The 22,905-nt window shown below is 45.6% G+C and overlaps 1 protein-coding gene and 1 long non-coding RNA gene across 6 annotated transcripts in view; one reads left to right on the top strand and one right to left on the bottom strand.

The window, feature by feature from the left end:
- Positions 1–22,905, top strand: part of ARHGEF7 (Rho guanine nucleotide exchange factor 7) — a 135,016-nt gene that overhangs the window by 2,595 nt on the left and 109,516 nt on the right. The window lies entirely within an intron of this gene.
- LOC140607816 (uncharacterized) lies at positions 2,270–21,607 on the bottom strand. Its single transcript, XR_012009722.1, has 3 exons — positions 12,014–21,607; positions 9,645–9,763; positions 2,270–2,494 (listed from the first exon to the last, which is right to left on the bottom strand). It is a non-coding gene; the product is annotated as an uncharacterized lncRNA (long non-coding RNA).

The following is a 22,905-nucleotide window of genomic DNA, read 5'->3' as shown; positions in this document are numbered from 1 at the left end:
CTTAAGCAGAGGTATTTATTTGAGTGCTCACACCCAATGCCATGAGCCCCACAGCAGATGTGCCAGACAGCTTTTACTTGACTGTATGAATGGCTTTCTTTCCACAGGAGTGTTTGGAAACTTCACTGAATATTCATGTGAGTTGAAAGGGCCTTGATATTACCCCAGTTTGCCGCACGGACACACGGATGATGGGTTAATGTGGTGTAAGCAGCCTGCAACCTAACATTTGTAGATCTGCTGTTTAAAACAGACCATTAGGGTGGGGAAAGCACAGCATTAAGAGAAGTTTTGGGGTGGCTTGGGTTTCCCATGTGCCTCTTGTTAAGAAAACATGTGCTAATGTGTTGCATTATGTTCATTCGTTCCACTTTGGAACCAGTAAAAGGGCGGAGGACCATGAGGACATTTCATTTCGGTCCAGATTGTAAAAGTTTTGTCTTCGGGGATCCCCTTGATGCAGTCGGCTTTCCTAGGTTTGGGGCAGGGGCGGGGCATGGACTTGACACAAGCAGTTCAGGTGAGACCCTTTCCATTCTTGCTGACGACAAGTTCTCTGCTGAAGGGGAGACAACGTGGGGATTGCACGGTTTCCCCATCTTCGTGTATGAGGCTCAGGTGCTTTGATTTTGTCTGGGAACGACCAGAACGTGACCTGCTCACAGTTTAATCCCCCATCCCTCCTGTTGGGAGCACACAGAGGCCCCAGAATCCAGGGAGCCTGCAACCCTGAGCTCGTGAATTCACACTTTAAACATTCTCTAGACTGTTTCATCAGGAGGGTGAAATCAAGATGTCGAAGTTTCAGAGGGCTGACCTCCAGTGATAGACACCCTAAAGTGATGGACGCCATGACATGCTGCTGTAGTTTTGTTCATGGACTTGCTTGGTTCAGCACGAGAAGCTCATGGAGCCTCGTTCTTTGTCCTTAGGTCCAGGGGGACAGAGCACACGCCGCTGGGTAAATGCTCCCCGGAGACACTCCCTCCATCCACATTTGTGGATCACAGTTGAAAGTCTTGCTACCCTTCTGGTCTTGCTCCATGTGTATGTGAGCATTTAGGTTGGGTTAAGCTGTCAGGCTGAGTGTCTGTCCTGGGGCCGTGATAGAGCCCCAGCCCGGCGGCTGCACCACAGACCTGGTCTCTCTCAGTTCTGGAGGTGCAGGTCTGGAATTGGGATACAGGCAGGGCTTTGGTCCCTTGGAAGGCATCAGGGAAGGGGGTCTAGCACTCACCCAGAGTCCCCACTGCGTTCCCTGCGGCCTCTGCTGTATCCAAACCTCCCCTTTTATAAGGACACTGTCATTGGGTTAGGGCCATCTGCCCCCAGTGTGACCTTAACAGGTGACATCTGCAGTGACATTGTTTCCAAATAAGGTCACATCCTGGGCTTCCAGGGTCAGGGCTTGAACATACAGATTCTGGGGGATACTGTCCAACCCATAATAGGTCATGTAATAAATTTGGACCCAGTCAACTTAGTAAGTCTGTACCGGCTTCAAGGGTGCCCAGATGCTCTAGGAGATGAAAGGACTAACAGGTTCTTTGGGGATTTGGTACAGGGGAAGTAGGAAAACTGGTAGGATGAGGCAGCAGGAAATCCAAAGTCAGAAAGTCAGCTCTTCGTGCAGAGGAGCAGGAACTAAGAAGTTTTGGGCAACCTGCTTTTGAGCAGCCCAGCATCTGACGATTTTTCTGATGTGGATTATAAGAATGTGGTTTGTATTTCCTCCGACTGTCATCTGGCAGCCCTAGGTGGTGATCTGCAGGCTTGCAGAAAATCAGTGCATTAGGACAGAACGTGGGAGGAAGCATGGCTTTCTCCTGATTGATTTGTGGCCTGCATTCTGATCAGTGCTAGGTCTTTTGGAGCTGGTTCAGGGAGAGAAGTGAAGTCAGTGGCCGCTGGACAGCAGTTCTGAGTGCCCACTGCAGGAAGTTTGCCTTTTCCTGGATCCTTTTCCCTGCAGGTGAGGCCAGCGATGGCAGTGTGGCGTGCTGGCATGGGTCTTGCTCCGAAGGCCCACTCCCTGTCACTGTTGGTAAATCCTTGTGGGTCACCTGGTAAAGCACTCAGAAAAGTTACAGAACGCGTCATGTCCTGTGTTCCTAAGGAGTCTTCTTTAAACTTTACAAACGGAATGATGGGTTATATCCCATTCCTTTTAATGAGACGAAGCTTCCACAAGAGTTAGAATGTAATAATAAACATCTGCTTTCAAAGCACGAGGTTTTTTTTTTTTTAATATTTTATTTATTTATTTAGGATAGTCACAGAGAGAGAGAGAGAGAGGCAGAGACACAGGCAGAGGGAGAAGCAGGCTCCACGCACTGGGAGCCTGATGTGGGATTCGATCCCGGGTCTCCAGGATCGCGCCCTGGGCCAAAGGCAGGCGCCAAACCGCTGCGCCACCCAGGGATCCCCAAAGCACGAGGTTTTAAAGTCTTGTCTCAGCCTCTCAGCAGGGCGATTCTTGCCTTGGGCTTTAGGCCTGGGGAAGAAGGAAACAAACTGCCTTTGCTGGCTCAAAGTAAAGCAGACAAACCTACATTCAGAGTGGGGGACGTAGAAAGGGATCTCCCGAGAGCCACCCGAGCACCAGTGCAGGGTTTATGCTGGCCTCACCCATGGGTACTCAGAGAGGGCTGACTTGGATTTGGGGAGCACTAGGGGAGCAAGATCACCTCCTGTCCCGGGGCAGCTGCTTCCCAGTCCCTGGGAGAGTCCTGCTGGTGCCGTCCCAGGACCCTGTTCTATTAATAGAAATATGCCCGCTGAGGCCTCCTGGCCTCCTTCCCCTGAGCACTGCCCACCTCTGGATACGTCTCTCTTAAAGGGGTAGGGCAAACCCGGAGCTGCCGGCAGTGTGCTGAGCTGCTTCTCTGTGGCGCTGCATGTCGCCTCCATCTCCCGGGTGAGAACACTGATGCTTGGCAGTCTGCCATGCCCACGTTGCTCAGTCGGCTCTCCGGGGCCAAAGAGTCCACCCCGGGTATGCTGAACACATAGATGTGTGCGTGTGTTTCTGTATGTATGATATGTATGGTATGTATACTAGCATACACATAGTAGGAACCCAATAAATACATATTTTTACACAATCTATTTAAACATCCCCATCTCCTTGGCCTTTGGAGTACAGCAGACACAGCACTATCCCACAAAAACGGCTGAGAACTACCAGCCTGGTTCAGAAAACTTTTAAAATCCAGAGCTAAAGTAAGAAATATAAAAATAGCAGGAAATGAATTTTCCTAACCTAACTGGGAAGAAATGATGGAAGAAAAGGTCAGAATTCAGACCCAGGGGACCCAGGGCCAGCCCTCCCCCACCCTCCGTCTGCACACGGTGGTGTTCCAGGCCCTTTCCATGCATGAAGCCCTATAAAGTGAAACCCGAGCCTACCAGCGAGGCCCTCCGGCCCCTCTGAGCCAGCAGCTGTGTGCATTTGGCAGCTGCACTGGACCTGGCGCGCAAGAGAGGGTCCTGGAAGTCAAATTCAGTGGTCCCACCAGCCCACACAATGGTGGTCTGTCTGGGTGGGAAGGAAGGGGCCGCCAGCCCCCTAAGGTTGTTAGAATCTGCCCAGTAGTGAGAATAAGAAACTATTCCTGGATTTGAGTGGCCCTGAGGTTCAAATCCTGGCTTAGAGTTTTCCTGCCCACCGCAGGGAAAGTTTTCAGTGTCAATTCACAAAATACTAACACCTACTGTGTACTGAGGACCTACTCTGTACCCAATGCTTCACCAAACCCCTCATATGTATTTACCCCCTTAAATGACCCTATTGCCCCAAGAGCCCATCCCCTCCAGGCAGGTATCATTAATCTCATTTTTAGGTGGAAATTAAGACTCCGAGAAATTAGAGAAGTTGCCCAAGGTCACATAGCAAATGGATGACTCTCGAACACACGTGGGAACCACCCTGTTACAGGGGCTCTGGAGGGGCCCAGTGGGTCTTGGAGACAACCAACCCTCCTAGCCGCTGGCACAGCCCATGGCAGAGTTGACTGCCCAGAGGTACACCACGCCTTTGCCACCTCCTACCGACAATGACAAACACGCAGGCGATTCCAATCCAGAAGACTAGAGACGGCCCTCTGGAGACAGCATTAGCCACAGACACATGTATATCCGTACAAGTACAGCATGTTGCCTTCCATCTTAGTACAGATGGACACCAGTAAACCCAGAGTCAGGAAGGCCCTGAAGTCCCCCTGAGGACTATGAGATGCCACAGGGAGAGCTTCCCAGACTCCTTGTGGGGATCCTCCATGAGAGATGAGTGAGAAGGGGCAGAGGGTCAGGAGTCATGCAGAAGTGAGGGAGAAAGGCCATCACGGGCCACAGTGTTTACGAATAACTGAGGACAAGACCATTTTAAAGAAGGTATTGCTCACAAAAAATCATACTGCCACAACAAGACTTCGTGGCAGGAAAATGCAAATCCAAAGCAGACTTGGAACAGCAGAGTCCCATTTTCAGCTGAAGCAATTTAATATGAACTGGAAGAAGCCTAAATTGCTATATTTTGTTTGGTTCTGGATTACAAACACCTTGTTTGGAGATGATATTGAATATTATTGACTGGTTTCTAAAAAGCTGCTCCAAGTGTCATAAAAATTAAAGTTCTGTACAAAATAACACCTTCATTCTCCAGCCTGTACCTGTTATCTACTGCCACGGTGAGGCTGCATAACAAACAGCCATGAAACCTCAGCAGCGGGCAGAAGAAAGCATCTGTTTTTGTCCATGGGGCTACAGGTGAGCTAGGCAGTCCTTCGGGTCATGACTGATCTTGCCCATGCAGCATGGTCAGCTCTGCCCATCTCAGCTGGGCTCTCTCCAGTGGAGTCTAGGAGGCTTCTGCAAGGACCAAGGAGGCCAAGCTTGCTGCCGCATGCTCTCCAGTCCCATAGCACCTGGGGCCTGGGCTTGTCCACAGAATGGAGGCAGGTGTGAGACAGCACAGAAACACTCCAAGCCTCTTGAAGCCTCAGCCAGGTACTAGCACCTGCCATTGGCCAAAGCAAGTCAGGGCCAGCTTTGGACTCAAATAGTAAAAAAAAAACAGGCTCTATCTTTGGATGGAAAGAGCTAGCATGTCACTCTCCACAGGGCATGGCAACAGGGAAGAGTAAAGAACTAGGGCCACTTCTGTACTCTACCATGACCCTTCCCTAACTTGCTCTGTGCCCGTGGAGGCTGACCTCTGTGGAGGCTGATCTCTATGCATCATTGCCCCAGAGCTCTCCCCTAGCACACTCCTAACACCCCATTCGCGTACATGACAATGTGAGTGACCCTCCCTAGACTGTGCAGTCACAACTTACACAACCATATGCACCTGACTTCAATTAATTCATCTATAAAATGAAGAGTTTGGGCCAGATTCCTTCACACAGAGAATTCACAAATGCTTTACACTTAAGACCCATGGCTTCTCTTATGTTTATGAGGGACTTTTTAGTATCCATATGCAATTAGCAAATTCATTCAGAAGTCTTTTGTTAGGAACACTGATTTTCTGAAAAATCGAAAAGATTTTCATGCCGAAAGATTATGACTCTGTCACGTTACAGTGGTTTTGTTGGAGAATTAGAAGTTTCAGAGGAGCCTCCCCTGGACGAATCATCTCTGCTGGTAGCACTCTCGGACACCATCAGGATGCCTAGAATCTGATTCCAGGCCTTTATTTCTGGAGTAAACTCATTGTAATATTTTCTGTGGGGCTGAAGAGATTGCCTCATTCAGGCAATCGTAAACATTGGTGCTGGTAACAGATTTCTTCTCATGGAAACATGACATTTTCTGGTCACAGTTTTCCTGTTTGTTAATGCATTTTTGCTTCTTTTGAAAACACACTCTATAAATAGGATGTGGTCAAATTCTGGACAGGCTTGTGGTGAAGGCTAAGCTTCCAGAAAGTACCACAGAAGCCATATTTTTAAGTGACAAGAGACTGGAGTGTCTTCCACACTTGGTCAACTGGTGACAAATAGAGGAGGATCTAAGTTCATCTATCCCACCTTGGACTAAGGGCATTCATTTACTGAGTTTGAGTCCGAGTAACTACCATGGCAGCAATCCACAGTTGGTTCTTCAAATAATAACAGTAACTGTATTTTATTGCATGTGAGTCTTAAGCAGCTGTTTATGAATTGTTAAAATAATATTCTGGGAGTGAGTGAGCTACTCACCTTACACAAAAATGCTTTTGTTGTTTGTAATGGAATGTCTGTCTACTTTAAGAAGTTAGAAAAATATGGGCAAATTAAACTCTAAGTAAGTAGTAGATGAAAGCAAATAATAAAGGACATAATGGGAATCAGCAAAATAACAGATTTACTAGAGAAAATCAACAAAACCAAAATCTGGTTATTTGAGGAATTCAATAAAATTGATAAACTTCTTAGACTGATCAGTGAAAAAAGAGAGGACACAAATGGCCAATATGAGGAATCCCTACGGATTCTCTAGATGCTAAAAAGATAACAATGGGATAGTATGAACATTGTTATTATGCCAGTCACTTCTGCAGCATAGACAAGATGTACAGTTTCCATGGAAGACACGTTCAAGAGGAAATGAATGACCTTACTAACCCCACATCTATGAAAAAATTTACAGTAGTTATAAAGGTTCTCATAGAGAAGATTCCAGGCCACATGGCCTCACTGGTGAATTTTACCAAACAATTAAGGACTTATATCCAGGATACATAAGGAATTCTCAACACTCAATAATGAGGAAGCAGAGAACCTAATTTAAAAAATGGACAAATGGGGCAGCCCGGGTGGCTCAGTGGTTTAGCGCCGCCTTCGGCCCAGGGCATGATCCTGGAGTCACAGGATCGAGTCCCACGTCAGGTTCCCTGCATGGAGCCTGCTTCTCCCTCTGCCTGTGTCTCTGCCTCTCTCTCTCCTCTCTGTGTATTCTCATGAATAAATAAATAAAATCTTTAAAATAAATGAAAAAAGGACAAATGGCTTGAGCGGACACGTCACCAAAGAAGGTACACAAGTGACAAGCATGGGAAAGATGCTAGGCGGCACTAGTTATGAGGGAAGTGCAAACTGAAACTGAAGTGCATGCTACTCCTGCACACCTGCTAGAATAGTTAGAATGGTCCTACCACGTGTTGATGAGGACCTTGGGGAATCTGGAGCCCCCTTCCACTGCTGGTGGGAGTGGAAAACTGTGCAACCACTCTGGAAAGCGGCTTGTCGGTTCCTTGAACTATTAAGAATCTACCAAGTGGCTTAGCCATTCCCTTCTTTCCTTTTAAAGATTTTATTCATTTATTTGTTTGAGAAAGAGAGAGGAAGTGAGCGTGAGTTGGGGGCAGGTGGCAGAGGGAGAGAAAAACCTCAGGCCAACTCCCCGCTGATCACAGAGCCCCACATGACCCTAAGATCATGACCTGAGCCGAAATCAAGAGTTGGATGCTTAACCCACTGAGCCACCCAGGTGCCCCTTAGGCACTCCATTTCTAAGTATTTACTCAAAGAAACGGAAATATGCCCTTACCAAGTCTTGTGCACAAATGTTCATAGCAACTTTGTTTTTTTAAAATTTATTTTCTACAGGTTTATTTTTGATAACTACAAACTGGATACAACCCAAATGTTTTTTGCTGGTGAATGGATGAAGAGTGGTCTATCCGTACTATCCAGTACTATGCAATAAAAGTGAATACTCTTAAGAGGGATGAGAATTATGTTGAGTAAAGAAGTTAGGCAAAACAGTACACATTGTATGACTCTGTACATAAAATTCTAGAAAATGCAGCATGGTCTACAGTGATAGGAGGTACATTAGTGCTTAGGAAGCACAAGGAGACTTTGGGGATGAAGGAGCATTCGTCCTGATTCTGGGGATGGTTTCACAATGGTGCACGTGTCATAATTTGTCAAATTGTACCCTTCAAATATGAGCATAGGACGTCTGTTATATCTCACTCTTATATGGCAGTATTCACCCTGTGTGTAATAAGGTTTTGTTGTGTGTGTAGTGGAGCTTTAGTTCATTCTTTTGGCAGTCCCCTACTTTTGAACCTGATTGTGAATTCAGAAAACATGTATAGAATTTTTACATATAAAGGTAAATAGTGTACTTCCAGAGGGCTCATTTGTTGCTGTATTTGTTTTCTCATCAAATCTGCGTTGGGTATCTACTGCATGGTTTATTATGCTGGGCTCTGGAGATTCAGTGATTAGTAGTATAGATTTGCAGACCATCTAGCGGGGAAAGTAACATTAAAGAAGTCGTGTGAATTTGTTTTATAAATTGAGATACATGCTCTGGGGGTAAGGAACAGGTTTTAGCAGAGGATCCTGGTTTATACTTGGCAGGTAGGTCAGGTGATGTCTTGGGAAGACTCTTCTCTGGAAGTGGTACTTGAGCTGAGTGCTGATGGATGAGTGGGCTGGAATTAAGGGGAGGAATTGGGAAAGGCCTGGGTGGCCACAGTGCTGGCCAAGGCAGAGACAAGCACTGACCAGGCAGCACAGGGTCTTAAAGGTTTTGACATTTTCCAGTCATAAAGGGAAGAATGACATGGTTACAGATTTGAAAACAATACTGCAGGCACGGTGGGGAAACAGACTGGATGTGGCCTGTGGTGGAGGGAGAGGTGGATATGAAGCTCTTACTCTTGCCTGATTGAGCTGTTGGGAACTGAGTTCCAGGTGGGGTTCAGGAGACCCAGGGCAGGCACAGCAGCTCTGAGCCCCACTGCCTCCAGGGTGCTGGTTACACACAGGGTAGATGGGGTGTTTCAGAGGTGAGAGGGACCTGAGGTAAGGGTGAGGAGTTGGAGCTCCAAAAAGGAGAATGGGCTGGAATATAAATTTGGGAGTCATGAGGGAGAGAGAAAGAGAAAGAGAGAGAGATAGAGAGAGAGAGAGAGAGAGAGAGATGAATTGGAGTGTGGGGCAGTGGTGAGCTTCCTAGCACCAGCCTTGGGGAGTTGGACAGGGACAGCTGGGCAGCACTGCAAAGGAGGAACCTGGCAGCAGGTGGTGAGGTCAGGAGGGAGCCTGGTGACCGGAAGCCAGGGGAAGAGCACAGCCAGTATGCAGCAGGGGTGAGAGAGCATGCCTCAGAGGACCAGAAGGATCTGGCGGTGTGCAGGGAGGATGGGGCATGGTCCTTCCTTGTTCCCCGGCAGTAGGCACACACAGACTCTGCTGGCCAAGCCGGCTGAATGTACACCTTGTCGATGGCCGCTGAGCCAGGGTGCCTGTGTGGAGTGGTGAGGGCGAGGGTGGCTCTGGACAGAGGGGAGCAGGGGATGTTGGAGGCAGAGCTGAGTCAGTGAGGCTGGATTCAGTGAGGGCGCCCTGGGTGCGTGGATGCACAGCAGTGGTTCAGGGCTGAGTGGGATGTTATGGTGCTCATCAACCCTCTTCAGAGTCTGGCAAGTGTAAGTTGACCTTAGCAAGGGGAAGCTGACCTTGAGCTGGCTTTGCCTAAAAAAGGATTCTAGAAAACTGTTCTTTCCCATGGTTTCAGGGTAATACAACTGCCACATTTCCCCCTTCAATTCCTACATATTTTACCGGGTGTTCGTGTAAGTCCAGTGAGTGAGTAGAAGCTGAAGAGCTGTCACTCTGAGCAATGCTGAGGCTTCCTCTTACCTTAAATGTATTAACGTCTGGTCTGTAATCCACCCCCTCCATCCATTTCACAAGGAACTGCTGGAAGCCACCTGTTCTCTGCCACGTCTGTGTTGCAGCTGACCTTTGAAAGTCCAGATCTGATGAGTTAAGGCATTTTAGGGATGTCAGTATGTCATTTTTGAGAACATTCATGTGCAAGTTGAGGACTGTCTGTATTATAAGGTTATAAAGTTATGAATATACATGTCTCTTGGGCTTTGCTTTCTTTTTTTTATAATAAATTTATTTTTTATTGGTGTTCAATTTGCCAACATACAGAATAACACCCAGTGCTCATCCCGCCAAGTGCCCCCTCAGTGCCTGTCACCCATTCACCCCCACCCCCTGCCCTCCTCCCCTTCCACCACCCCTAGTTCGTTTCCCAGAGTTAGGAGTCTTTATGTTCTGTCTCCCTTTCTGATATTTCCCACACACTTCTTCTCCCTTCCCTTATATTCCCTTTCACTATTATTTATATTTTTGCTTTCTCTTATTTGGAAACCACTCACAATTTGTTACAAGTCATAATAAAATGCAGGGAAAAAGATAAAAGTAAGTAAATGCTATGCAGAGGGAATATTGTTCCTAAATAACCATGATAAATATAAGCAATGTCTAGATTTTGGGCACTAATTTCCCAATGCAAAGCAATAAAACACCCACTTTTCAGGTCTGTCTCCATGTGTGGGAGAAGCAAGCCCACTGGTTATTTTTTTTCTCCTTGATCCTTTATCTTTGAGAGGCTGTTGGGGGAGTGTTCCTGGGAGCAGGGCTGGGGGTGTTGAGGCAAGGGGTGTGGCATACACACACACAGGCTCCCTCATTGAGGAGCTTCTGGGCTGAGAGTTCCTGGATCGGACTGGTTTTCTTCTCTTACAGCTGGAGGTAGCACAGCTGCCCAACACCGATTCTTGTCCATTATGTACAAAATGTTAGTGAGCATGTGTATTTCAGGTTGTCTCCAAGTAATGGTGGGCTTCCCATCATTTGTGCCTTTGGTTTAGGTGGCTGTGTGGGTCTTCTGTTTGAGGGTCATCAGACTCAGCGGATGGCTTGTGAAGATGGATGGCTGGGCTTCACCCCAGAGTTCTGATTTCGTAGGTCTGGGTGGGTGATGAGAATTTGCACTTCTGATGGGTTCTCAGGTTATTCTGATGCTGCTGGTCCAGGAGACCACATATGAGAACTGCTGACAGCCTTCTGAGCTCATCAGCCCAGCAACACCATAATCTGGATCAGCCAGATTGCATGCATGGCCCTTTAAGAAGACAGGAGGCCAAGTGTGATTACCTGGGGGCTTCCACAGGTGAGCATTGCACTCGCCTACCTTGGCCACCCCCTCATGCTTGGTGCCTTTAAGTTCAGGACAGAACAGATCCCATGCTGCTTTCCTATGGGCTTTTGAAATGTGGAGGTAGAGAGGTTGGAAAGATATCCTGCCTTGGGTTGGAAAGGGCAGTTGGAATTTACTTCAAAAATGGGACTCATCACCTGTTTCTGTGCATCTAGAAAATTCTTGTGTAAAGCAGAAGAGAAACAGTCTCTCTGAAGAGAGTGAGCTCAGGAGGTCTATATGAGTTCTGATGAATGCCTTACTTAAATTGAGGCGCTTAGGGAGACATCCTTGAAATATTTGCATTAGGGTTGGGAGGAGCTGTGGCTGAACAGGATGCCAAGTCATTAAAAACTATGGAGAGAGATGGAGACACTTCAGGCAGGGTTTCTCTGTAACACAGGCTTTTAAGGGAAAAGTAAGTCACCGTGTTGTTGGGCTGTGGGGTTAGAGAATGGCCTCTGGGAGGAGTCTGGGATGCTAGAACAAAACATGGCTGTGCAGAACCGTTCTTTAGTGAGGGTTCAGCTGAGCTGTGACTTGTGATGCTGCTTCTAAGGGGTGCTGGGTCTGTGGTCTTTTAGCTGGGGACCCTTTGTTCTTTGAAGGTCTGGAGGAGTCTGTGCGGCTCACACTGGCCTTAAACCAACACCAAGAAGACCTGCCTCAATTTCATTCCAATTATGCTTTTCAGGTAAGTAGCCAATGAATCATTTGGTTACTGAATATGGAGAAAATGGTGACAATTTCTGACAACCTCCCCCACCCCAAGTCTGGCCACAGGGAGCTCCTTTCCCATGAGCCACGGCTGAGGTGGCCTTTAGTGACCGTTTCTCCTTCCAGGAAGTGATGTTAGAATCACTGACAAATGTTTTCAAGTAGCCATCCTAAAAAGGCCTCAAACAGCAATGACAAATTCTCTTGAAACAAATTAAAACATAGGAAATTTCAGCAAAGAAATAGGACTTCTAAAAAAGAAATAAGTGGAAGTTACAGAAATAAAAACTAGACTCACTGGACAGGCAGAGGAGATGCCAGAGGGCAGAAGCAGTGAATAGCAGGCCCCCTTGCTGGAGTTTGCTGAGCCTGAACTGCGGAAACTGCCTGAAGGGACACAAGAGGGCCACTCTCTCAGCGTGTCACAGACACAGGAGGCTGCGCCACACAGGCAGCAAGATAGTCACAGCTGCAGGTGGGCGGCTGCCGGCGTTCATGCCTGTCCCTCCCCTCTGTCTACTGCGTGAGCCTCTGTCCCTTCCTCCCTGAAATGTCGGAATCACACGAGGTCTTTGGTGGCTTTTTTTGGCTCCTTTGTGATACTTAGGAAACTAATATAAGGCAACCCTATTAAACATATGGGTCTTGTGGATGGCTGCTTGAAGTGCTGGGTGATGGGAGCCTGCAGAGGCCTGAGAAAGCATGCCAGCTGGTTAGGGGGAACCCAACATGTAGCCAGCGATTTTCCTTAGTGATAGAGATGAAAGCTGAAACCTGAGTGCTGGCTCTCAGCAGTTCCCGGCAGCTCCTGGCTACCTGATGTCCTGATACACACAGGAGAAAATGGAGCCCAGGATGCTGAATGTGGGCAGCCCTGGATGGAGGGGGCTGGCAGCTGTCCCTAGGCTGAGCTGGCATTTGCAGGATGCACCTGTCGATCTTGACAGAAAGGGTTAAGGTTAAGACTTACAGTAAAACCCAAGATTGTCTTTCATTTCTCTGTATCGCTTTGGCTGTAGTGATTATACTTCCAAGTGTTTTTTATTTTTATTTTATTTTTAAAAAATATTTTATTTATGTATTCATAAGAGACACAGGCAGAGGGAGAAGCAGGCTCCATGCAGGGAGCCCGACGTGGGACTCGATCCTGGGACTCCGGGATCACACCCTGGGTCAAAGGCAGACATTCAAATGATGAGCCACCCCTGTGTCCCATCAAGTGTTTTTTTTTTTTTTTAGAATAGTACCTGTCTCAAATATTTGATTCTCATACTTGACAGTGATACTACTTTTATATTTTAGGTGCTCTGTCAGCATTGTTCAACTTCACTTTTACTGAACAAATAATACACTGATTGCTTGTATCTACCAGGTGTTGACATTTTTCCCGGACAGACTGAATACTTTGCATCTGCAGCCTCTTTCCTAATGCAGGACACAAGTAGATTACATAGCATGTTAGACCATGTAAGTGCTCTGGAGAGAAGGAACAGGAAGAGGAGGAATGGGAATGCCAGCAGCTAGGCAATGTTGCCATTTTATATCTGATAGTTAGGGCAGACGTTACTGAGAAGTGGCATTTAAATAAAGACTCCATGAATCTTTTTTTTTAATTTTTATTTATTTATGATAGTCACAGAGAGAGAGAGAGAGGCAGAGACACAGGCAGAGGGAGAAGCAGGCTCCATGCACCGGGAGCCTGATGTGGGATTCGATCCCGGGACTCCAGGATCGCGCCCTGGGCCAAAGGCAGGCACCAAACTGCTGCGCCACCCAGGGATCCCCAGACTCCATGAATCTGAGCAAAGGAATGACGTGAATGTCTGGGAGATGGGATTTCAGGCAAGGGGAATAGCCTGTGCAAAGGCCCTGAGGTAAGAGCCTTCCTGGCAAGTTCTGGACACAGCAGAGATCATTGTGAAATAGAGGAGAGTAGCTGGCTGATGAGTTCAAGGAGGGAACAAGAGAGCAGATTGTGCAGGGCTTGCTTAGCCATCACAGGGACTCTGACTTCAAAAAAATTAAGAAGCTTTATTTTCTAGAGTAGTTTAGGTTTCCAGAAAACTGGGCAGAAAGTACAGAGAATTCCCACCTACCCCCTCTTTCCCCTATTAACATTGTCATTAGCGCGGTATACTTGTCACCATTGAACCGATACTGATACATTATTAACTAAAGTCCACAGTATATATTAGGGTTCGCTTTGTTGTGTACCCTATGGGTTTGGACAAATGTATAATGACATGTATCCACCATTACAGTGTCATACAGAGTGGTTCCACTGCCCTGAAAATCTTCCGTGCTTGTCTGTTCATTCTGCCAGCCCCTGGCAACCACTGATCTTACTGTCTCCATAGTTGTGCCTTTTCCAGAATGCCATATAGTTGAAATCATACAGGATGTAGCCTCTTCAGATCGGCTGCTGTCCCTTAGAAATATGCATTTAAGTTTCCTCCATGTCTTCTTATGGCTTAACAGATCATTTCTTTTTTATCTCTGGTTTCCCACTGTCTGGATGCACCTCAGTTTATTTACACATTCACTACTGCAGGTCATCTTGATTACATCCAGGTTTTGGCAAATAAAGCTGCTGTAGACATTTGTGTTCAGGTTTTTGCAAGGATGTGTTTTCAGCTCTTGGGTTGAAGCACCAAAGGAGCAAGATTGCTGGATCGTATGGTATGAATATGTTAAGTTTGGTAAGAAACCACCAAATTGTTGGCGCCATTTTGCATCCCCACCAGGATTGAATGAGAGTTCTTGTTGTGCCACATCCTCACCAGCAAATGGTGTTGGATTCTGGCCATTTTAATAGGTGTGTAGTGGTTTCTCCTTGTTTTAATTTTCAGTTCTCTGATGATATATGATATGTAGCATGTTTTCATATGCTTACTTGCCATCTATATATCTTCTTTGGCAAGGAGTCTGTTCAGGTCTTTTGCCCATTTTTAAGTTGGGCTGTTTGTTTTATTATTGTTGAGTTTTAGGAATGCTTTGTATATTTCGGGTACAAGTCCTTGATTGTATATGTCTTATGTAAATACTTTCTCTTAGTCTATGGCTTGTCTTCCATTCTTCTCTAGGACTTTGGTTTTACTGAGGAAACTGGGAACTTTTGGGGTTTTGAGCAGAGGAGTCATGTGACAGGCAAATTATAAATATGCAGGGAGATATTCCAGTTATAGTAATACAGAAGAAATAGAATTCCTGAGTATACATTGGCAGCCCTATATCTTTAACTAACGAAGGTCAGTTTTTCTAAGTGAGTTTTTGAAAATGTATTTCCTATCTATAGACACAACTCATTCACAGCTGCTGCCCATATACCGATACTTAAATGTTTCAGAAGAAAACTTAATGATCTGTTTATCATGTTTTTATTATTCGCAGTTAACAGGAAATTCTGAACTGGCTGCAGAGTTCTGAGAGCATTCCAGGTGTGGGTTCTCTTTCCCCAGGCGTTTCCCACTAGGGAGGGTCTCAACTGCTATTTATAGAGAGACGCTCACCAGCACAGGTCCTCAGCTGTCTTCTATCCCTTTAGTCAGATTGCTTCCTCTGATGAAGGCTCCGTTTAGCTTCCCAGGCTCCAAAATCATCTGGTTTTCTCCACATGCCTCTAACCTCCCACACGCTATCACGTCGATTAAAATAGAGCACATTCTCAGGTGGTCACTGTCCAGTGTTCTGACTCTGAAGCTTTAACTTGCCTTGGGTGCAGCTTCTCAAGCAGTTTGAAAATGGAAGATTCCTTAGCTGGGAGAGAAGGGCACAAGGCAGTGAACTGCTCTGTAGCTCCTACCATGGTGCTTGGGTTTTGCTGCGCAGATAGGGGCATTCAGAAGCTCCTTCAGAAGCTAGGATGAGTAGCCAAGGTAAAACAAATGGGGAACAGCAGGGAAAAACTTAAAAGTCCTCTGAGACATCTGAGAATACGGATTTATACAGTGGAATGCCATTGGTGGCTGCAGGGATGGGAGAGGACATTCTAGGTTGAGGTGTCTTGGTCCAAGGTAGGGTGTTGGGGTGAGGCAAGGAGCAAACGTGTAAGACCAAGCTGCCCATTCGGAGAGCAGAATGCATGGCTTCTCTCTCGGTGGGGGTGGTGGTGGTGGTGGGAACACAGATGGGATTCCTCCTGTCCTGGCAGGTTTTCAGCCCTACTTGCTGCACTGATACCACAAGCATATACAGCAAGTACCCACTTTGGGTTTATTTAGCACATTTCCACCAGGGACCACAGACCTTCTCCATAGGCTTTTCCATGAGGAAACAGTCCCCACTGAGGGACAACAATAAAAGGTATCACCACTATAGCCAACCATTCTGAAATGTGTTCAATAAGAGGGGAAATGGATTCCAAGGGTCAGAAACAACATAGAAATGAAGCTTAAGAAAAAAGCAAGCAGTGGTTCAGGTTTGCAAAATGCTGTGCCACCATTCATGGGTTGTTTTCAGTAGTTCACAGGCATGGGGAATGAGAAAAAAAGATAATTCTATATGAACCACTGAAAACTGTAGATAAGAAAAATTTCTGACAAGGCCCAGTTTGAGTTTTTTAATGAATTTGTTCCTGTTTTCCTGCATTAAGATCCTTCAAAGGCATACCAAATGGCATCTGCTTACACAATGTAATGAGACATGCAATTAACAATGGCCCGTCCACCCACCCCAGCTTCTCTGGGGTCCAAATCACAGCCAGGGAGAGCATGTGCTCTTTGGCAGATTGCTCTTACCTGACAACTAATGCACACCTGCCTATCTTGATCTAACATCACAGAGGGAAGAAAATACAACTTCAGTGGAGAAATTTATTCTAGGTTATCTGATTAATGTTTTATGTTCATATTTTTTAAAATCCATTTTTGGCATTGGCATGAAGTTTGGATGGTTTCCACCATCTCTGAGGTCTAAAAATGTGCTTCTGGAGTTTGTGGGAAGAAAGCCTCTGGGGACACATGAGTTAATTTAAGCCGTACAGTCTTGCTGGTCCTCTCCTTGACATGCCACATGTCTTGGATATATGAATTTAGTTTGGGAACTGGAGGTTTTGCACATTCATATTTGGCTTTGCCTTTTATTTTGGCTGGTTCCACACTAGTGGAATACATTTTATTTTTTCCCAAATGATTGTAGCATCTGTACAAGAATTGGGCTTTGGGATATGTTGAAGGAGGAGAGCAAAAGAAGAATATACTTTATTAAAGGCTTATTTTTTTTTTTCTTCAGTAAGCTACTTCTAATCCTAGGCTATACCTTTTGGGGAGATAATTTACTTATCTGGCATTTAGCAACGGATTCCTTAACTTCTCCTGGATGCTTCATTTGTTTTCTAGTGGGTTTGGAGGAAGATGCCTTGTAGACTGCCAAGTGAGCTCTCTCGACCTATATTTTCACTCCATTGAACATCATTCACAGTAGAATGAGTGCAGAGTGCTGTTGAAGAGCATAATCCCTGATCAGGAGGCAGCTGCAGTCTAACTATAATAAAACAGAGGTTATATTAAAACAGGTAATTAGAAATCAGAGGAATTACGAAGTGCTCATTAAGGTGACCTTAGGATTTTAACCATAGCATTGTACCTCCACATGGGTGTGAGGGAGGTTCTACAAGGACCCCAGCCCACTGGCAGCTGGGCTCTCTGAGGACTGTTTTGTAAGGGGGAAGGCATCTTGGCCTGAGGAGAACACTAGATTGGAGTGTTCTTCTTCCTCTTCTTTTAAAACATGTGTCTATTAATAATACTTACATGAGGTATAAAATTCACAGGGCACAAACAAGTATAAAGTGGAAAGCAAGTTTCCCTTCTTCCCTTGCCCACCAGGCCCTTGTTCCTTTTGCTAAAGGCAACCTCTGTTAAAAGTATCTGGCATGAGCTTCTAGAGAAATTTCATGCATTTCTAAGCACCTATGCAAATTTCTTCCTTTTTTTTTTTTTACACTGAAGGTAGCATGTTATGCATATGTTTCCCGTGTTCCTTTCCCCACTTAGTTATACTTAGTTATACTAACTAGGAGTCATAATAGATCAGTCATTAAAAGCTGCTGCCTTTTTAAAGGCTCTGGTGGGTGGTGCTCTGTTTGTGGAGGTACAGTGCTGTAATTGACTTAATCCTCTCTCTGAGTTATTTCCCATCTGTTTCTGTGACACTCTGTTCTATTTTTAACTGTACCACCAGGAAGTTCATTAGGTTAGGGTCCCAGCAGCAAACAGATAGCACACTAAGCAGAGGTGGTTCAAGAGTTTAATGAAGAAGGTATTGACAAAGTGTGGGCAGGGGTAAGGACAGCCAGTAAGACACGTGGAGGCACTTCCAGAAGCCATGACTTCCCCTAAGCCTGAAGGGAACAGTGAGGGGAGTGGGTTACTGGAGCTGGTGGGAGGTCCTGACAGGAGCTGTGGTCTGCAGTCAAGACACACAGCCAGTGGTATGTTGGTAAAGGTTTAACAGTGGGTTCCCTGTGGTGAGGAGCCCTGATTTGTAGTGTCTGCCGATTTCTGTGGTGTAAATACTTGCACCACGGATGATGCCAGCTACCAATGAGGTGTTTCTGAATATAGAGCTAGGGTAGGGAGCATGTGTGGTCAGTTCTTGGAAGCAGTTCCAGCACATCACTGTGGCAGCTGCCACCGGATTCCTGCTAGGGCTTCCAATTGGCTGAACCCCCTAGGAGTGGGAGTAGGGGAGCCTAGTTGCTGTAGCCCTCAGAGGTCTGCCTCCTGGTGCAGGCTGGTGAAGTATGCAGGTTGCATACATTTGGGGAGGTTATTTCTCCATAGTCCCTGTTTCCTCTTCTAGGTTCTCTGACCCTTTCTATGTTAACATCGTCTCCATGAGTTTAGTAACCTAAGCAGGTAGTATGCTGACTGTTTAATCAGAGACATTTTAGGCTCCTGCACTCAGGGAGCTTGAGTCTAACAGGGGAGATAAGATGTGCACAAGTAAGTCTGGCTACAGGGTGGGGGTTGCATACAGAATCACGGATGTTCAGAGGAAGTGATTCTCTGTAGCTGTGATGATGAGGCTGTTGATGGCAGAAACCTTTGTTCCTGTGGTTGGGAATTTGATTTCCCAATGGGGGAAAAACAGGGAACATTTCTTCATTAATTATTCAGTTGACTTCTGCCACTAAGTAGGATCCTGGTACCATCAGCATCTTCTGTGAATGTCAGAAGTCCACATCCTTGGGTTCCACCGCAGACCTACTGATTAGACTCTGGCAGGGCATAGTAATGTAACTCTGGGTGTTCTGGTGCACGTCTGTGTTTGAGAAACACCGAGTTACAGCACCCGTGTTCCAAATGTGGCTGAAAATCAGTCAGATGAGGGGATTTCAGAGTCCCAACTTCTGAACTGTACTCAAACTACTCAATCAGAATCTCTGGGAATGGCAATCCTGGGCAGTTAGGTGTTTCCCAGAGTATACTCTAGGAGTTTTCTGTATCCTGGATCTTAATCTTTGCAGTGCGCTGGACCTGTTTGAATTAGTTGCCTTGCTAGAAGTGCCTGTTCTTTCTCATGAAGTTTTGTAAACTCAGACTCTCTAAGCACTTGTGGTGAAGGCAGCTAGTTGCCTCAGCTGGCATGTTGCTTGGACCAAGAATGGCCAGCTGACAGGACACTGCATGTTCCCATGTTCCTAGCATGCAGTGAGTAGTAGAGAGGAGTTGAGAAGGGGTAAACTGGACAGCTGTGGAGGTCTCTGAAGTATGACCATAACATTGCTGTGATGTAGTTTATTGCAAAGTCTCAGAACTCCTGACACATCCTTTATCAAATATTGAATACAAAAGTTGTCATCTCAAAGGAAAGTCACTATACCTTTTAAAGGAGTTCATGCCCAGTTGCACAGCTTGTACACTGTCTATCTTTTGACTGATTAGAGCTCTTGATGGAAAAGCCTGGAGTTAATTACTGTGAGAAATTTGGACAGTATTTCTACAGAGTGAATTGGGCTATTGTTGGTCATTGGAAGGTGGCCACTGGAGAGAGGAACTGTTGTCTCTGGGTTGTGGAGGCATTAGTGATTATATGTAAAGCTGCTGTTTTTTGATGGAGGGGGAGGGAGAGAAACTCCAGCAGGCTCCACACCCAGTGCAAAGCCTGATGTGGGGCTCAGTCTACAACCCTGAGATCATGACCTGAGCCAAAAATAAGAGTTGGAAGCCTAACTGAACCACCCAGGCACCTGGTGCACATTCTCATACACAGCTTTTTGTGGATGTGTTTTCATCTCTCTAAGGTAAATACCTAGGGGTGGAATTGCTGGGGCTTCGGTTGTTTAACTTCTTGAGAAATTGCCAATTTTCCAAGAATATGCCTTCACACTCCCACCAGTCAGGTATTGGGCGCCAATGGCCTTCCATCCTTGCCAACACTTGATAGTGTCTGTCTTCTATCTATTCTGGTGGGTATGTAGTATTACCTGTGGTTTTAATCTGAATTTACCTGATGACTTGTTCATGTGCTCACTATCACTCATATAGCTTCTTTACTGAGGTGTGCAGGAGGACTGGGGAATATCTTCTTTTGCATCATTTCTGATTTAGTTCTTCCCCTGCAGTCTAACCCATGACCTCAGCTGTCCTTGGTTACTCACAGTCCTTGAAAACACCACTGGCTTCTCAAATGTCACACCTTTGAAAATGCAGTTACATTTGCCTCTACTGTTTCAGTTCTAACTCAGATGTCCCTGTTTTTTTTTTTTTTTTTTTTTTAAGATTTTATTTATTTATTCATGACACACACACACACACAGAAGCAGAGACACAGAGGGAGAAGCAGGCCCCATGCATTAGTCTGATGTGGGACTCAATTCCGGGACTCCAGGATCACGTCCTGGGTTGAAGGCAGGCGCTAAATCACTGAGCCACCCAGGGATCCCTTCAGATGTTCTTTTTGTTGGTTAAACCTCTGGCCCTCCCCTATGTCCACAGTATTTATGCTTCTTTTCTCTGTGCTTCTATGGTCCACTTGCCATATGTTGTGTGAGATTCTTCCCTGCCTCACTGAGGGCAGGGGCCTTGTTTCTCTTCTTTGCAGTTACAGTGCTTATCAAGTGATCTGGCATGAAGCCTAGGTCTAGTATTGTTGAATTAATTTATTATCCTCCCAACAACTCTGAGAGAAAGGCTAAGCTTTAAACTGGGGATAAGTGTGTAGATCCAGAGGGGTTGAGTGACTTGTCCAAGGTCAGCATGTATGTTACAGGGTTAGGTGGTTCTTACTATAGAGTTTTGACTCTTTTACATTACAGTCTTCCATACAAGTATGTTGTTTGAGGTACAGCATTCTTAGAATGAACTAGTTCCATGCACCCATGTGCATGCATGTGGAGACTTTTAAAGGAGTTCATGTCCAGTTGCAGCTTGTACATGTGCTCACCTGTAACTGACCTATCTTGAGAATGTGCCTGAGATCAGGGAAGTCAACAAGCTCATGGAGCTGTCCCAACACCCCCTTCTCCTGCTTCATGTAAAAAGGCAGATCGTTCACTCACTTATCTCCAAGGCACACTGCTGCAAGATGGAAGACCTCCTGGCTGCGTAAGTAACAGAGACCTATGGTGTTGAGAAGTGAATGGCTCTAATGTCTGGAATTCTGCAGCCCAGGGGCTGCTTCTTGCTTGCTTTCATAGAGACTGCAGGAGACTCTAATCAGGCTGTTAACTGATGCTTTCAAAATTTTACTTATGATCAATTATACCTGGACTTAGGCTGTATAATTCAGAAGGCATAAAATGACAAAACTCCTTCCATTTCTTATTTTTAGGAATGAGGTTTCTCAGTGTTTACATAAAAAAACCCCAAGACAAGAATAGAATTAATGCTGGACTATGTTTCTTTCTAGCAATAAGTGATAGTTGTCCATGAGTAAATAAGCTAATTAAAAAAACAAACAGGGATCCCTGGGTGGCGCAGCGGTTTAGCGCCTGCCTTTGGCCCAGGGCGCGATCCTGGAGACCCGGGATCGAATCCCACGTCGGGCTCCCGGTGCATGGAGCCTGCTTCTCCCTCTGCCTGTGTCTCTGACTCTCTCTCTCTCTGTGTGACTATCATAAATAAATAAAAAATAAAATAAAATTTAAAAAAAAAAAAAAAACAAACAAACCTCTCTATATCTCACTAAGATACACATTTCCAGATAAGGTTTTACATTTTACATTTGGTAATTTTCCTTAAAAGCTTTAAAGAATTGTTCCCATCCTTTGTGTACTCTTAATAGTGTGTTACTTTATTTTTTTAGTGTGTTACTTTAGAAGAAAACTTGTTAACAATTAGATCTTTATAACTTAATAATCTTCTTTTTTTTGTTTTTTGTTTTTAATTTTTATTTATTTATGATAGTCATCACAGAGAGAGAGAGAGAGAGAGAGGCAGAGACACAGGCAGAGGGAGAAGCAGGCTCCATGTACCGGGAGCCCGACGTGGGATTCGATCCCGGGTCTCCAGGATAGCGCCCGGGCCAAAGGCAGGCGCCAAACCGCTGCGCCACCCAGGGATCCCTATAACTTAATAATCTTAAAGATAGAGCTGACTTTTGCTATTTGTGACAGTGTGTGCTACAAAGTCACTGTGAACACTGAACTAGAAACTACTGAAGCAGTGTTCCTAGAGGAAGTGCAGGATTGGTTCCAATAGACACGTGATCTTGTATTAGATGTGTTTCTGTTTGAAGACAGCTTATTTATTATGTGTTCTTCATGAATAATTAATTCTTCCTAAGGAAACACTACCTCAGTTACGGCACAGTTGCGCACACACACAGCAGCACATACTATATGTTGCATAGGAAAGAAAGCATTATGTAAAGATGAAATACTTGGAATCCTGTGAACACATTAACTAAACCTTACTTGTGGTGGAGCTTACTTTGTGATGGGGCAAAGGGCAGTGTGGTTAAACCTGTGACCTTGGCCTGTCCAAGGTTTGGAAAACCAAAGGACAGTAGGTGACTTGGTGACTTACTTGGCAGAAGAGGAAGGCATCAGCAAGGGTGGCATGTGAGATCCAGTGGTTCTACCTCAGGATTTTGGCTTTCACAAATTGGTGATGGTGTCAGCAACGTTCCCTCCCACACTGGCTTGAAAAATTCCTTCAGCCTTGTCTGCTTGGCTTTTTGCCTCAAATTTTTAAGTGTTTCAGCATAAGGGACAAATGCAGTGGAGGTCAAGCGCTTAAATGTGAG

Source organism: Canis lupus, chromosome 17 (assembly GCF_048164855.1).
Source record: "Canis lupus baileyi chromosome 17, mCanLup2.hap1, whole genome shotgun sequence".
NCBI classification, from domain to species: Eukaryota; Metazoa; Chordata; class Mammalia; order Carnivora; family Canidae; genus Canis; species Canis lupus.
The sequence above is the reverse complement of the archived record's forward strand: the minus strand, read 5'-3'. Positions and strand labels throughout refer to the sequence as shown.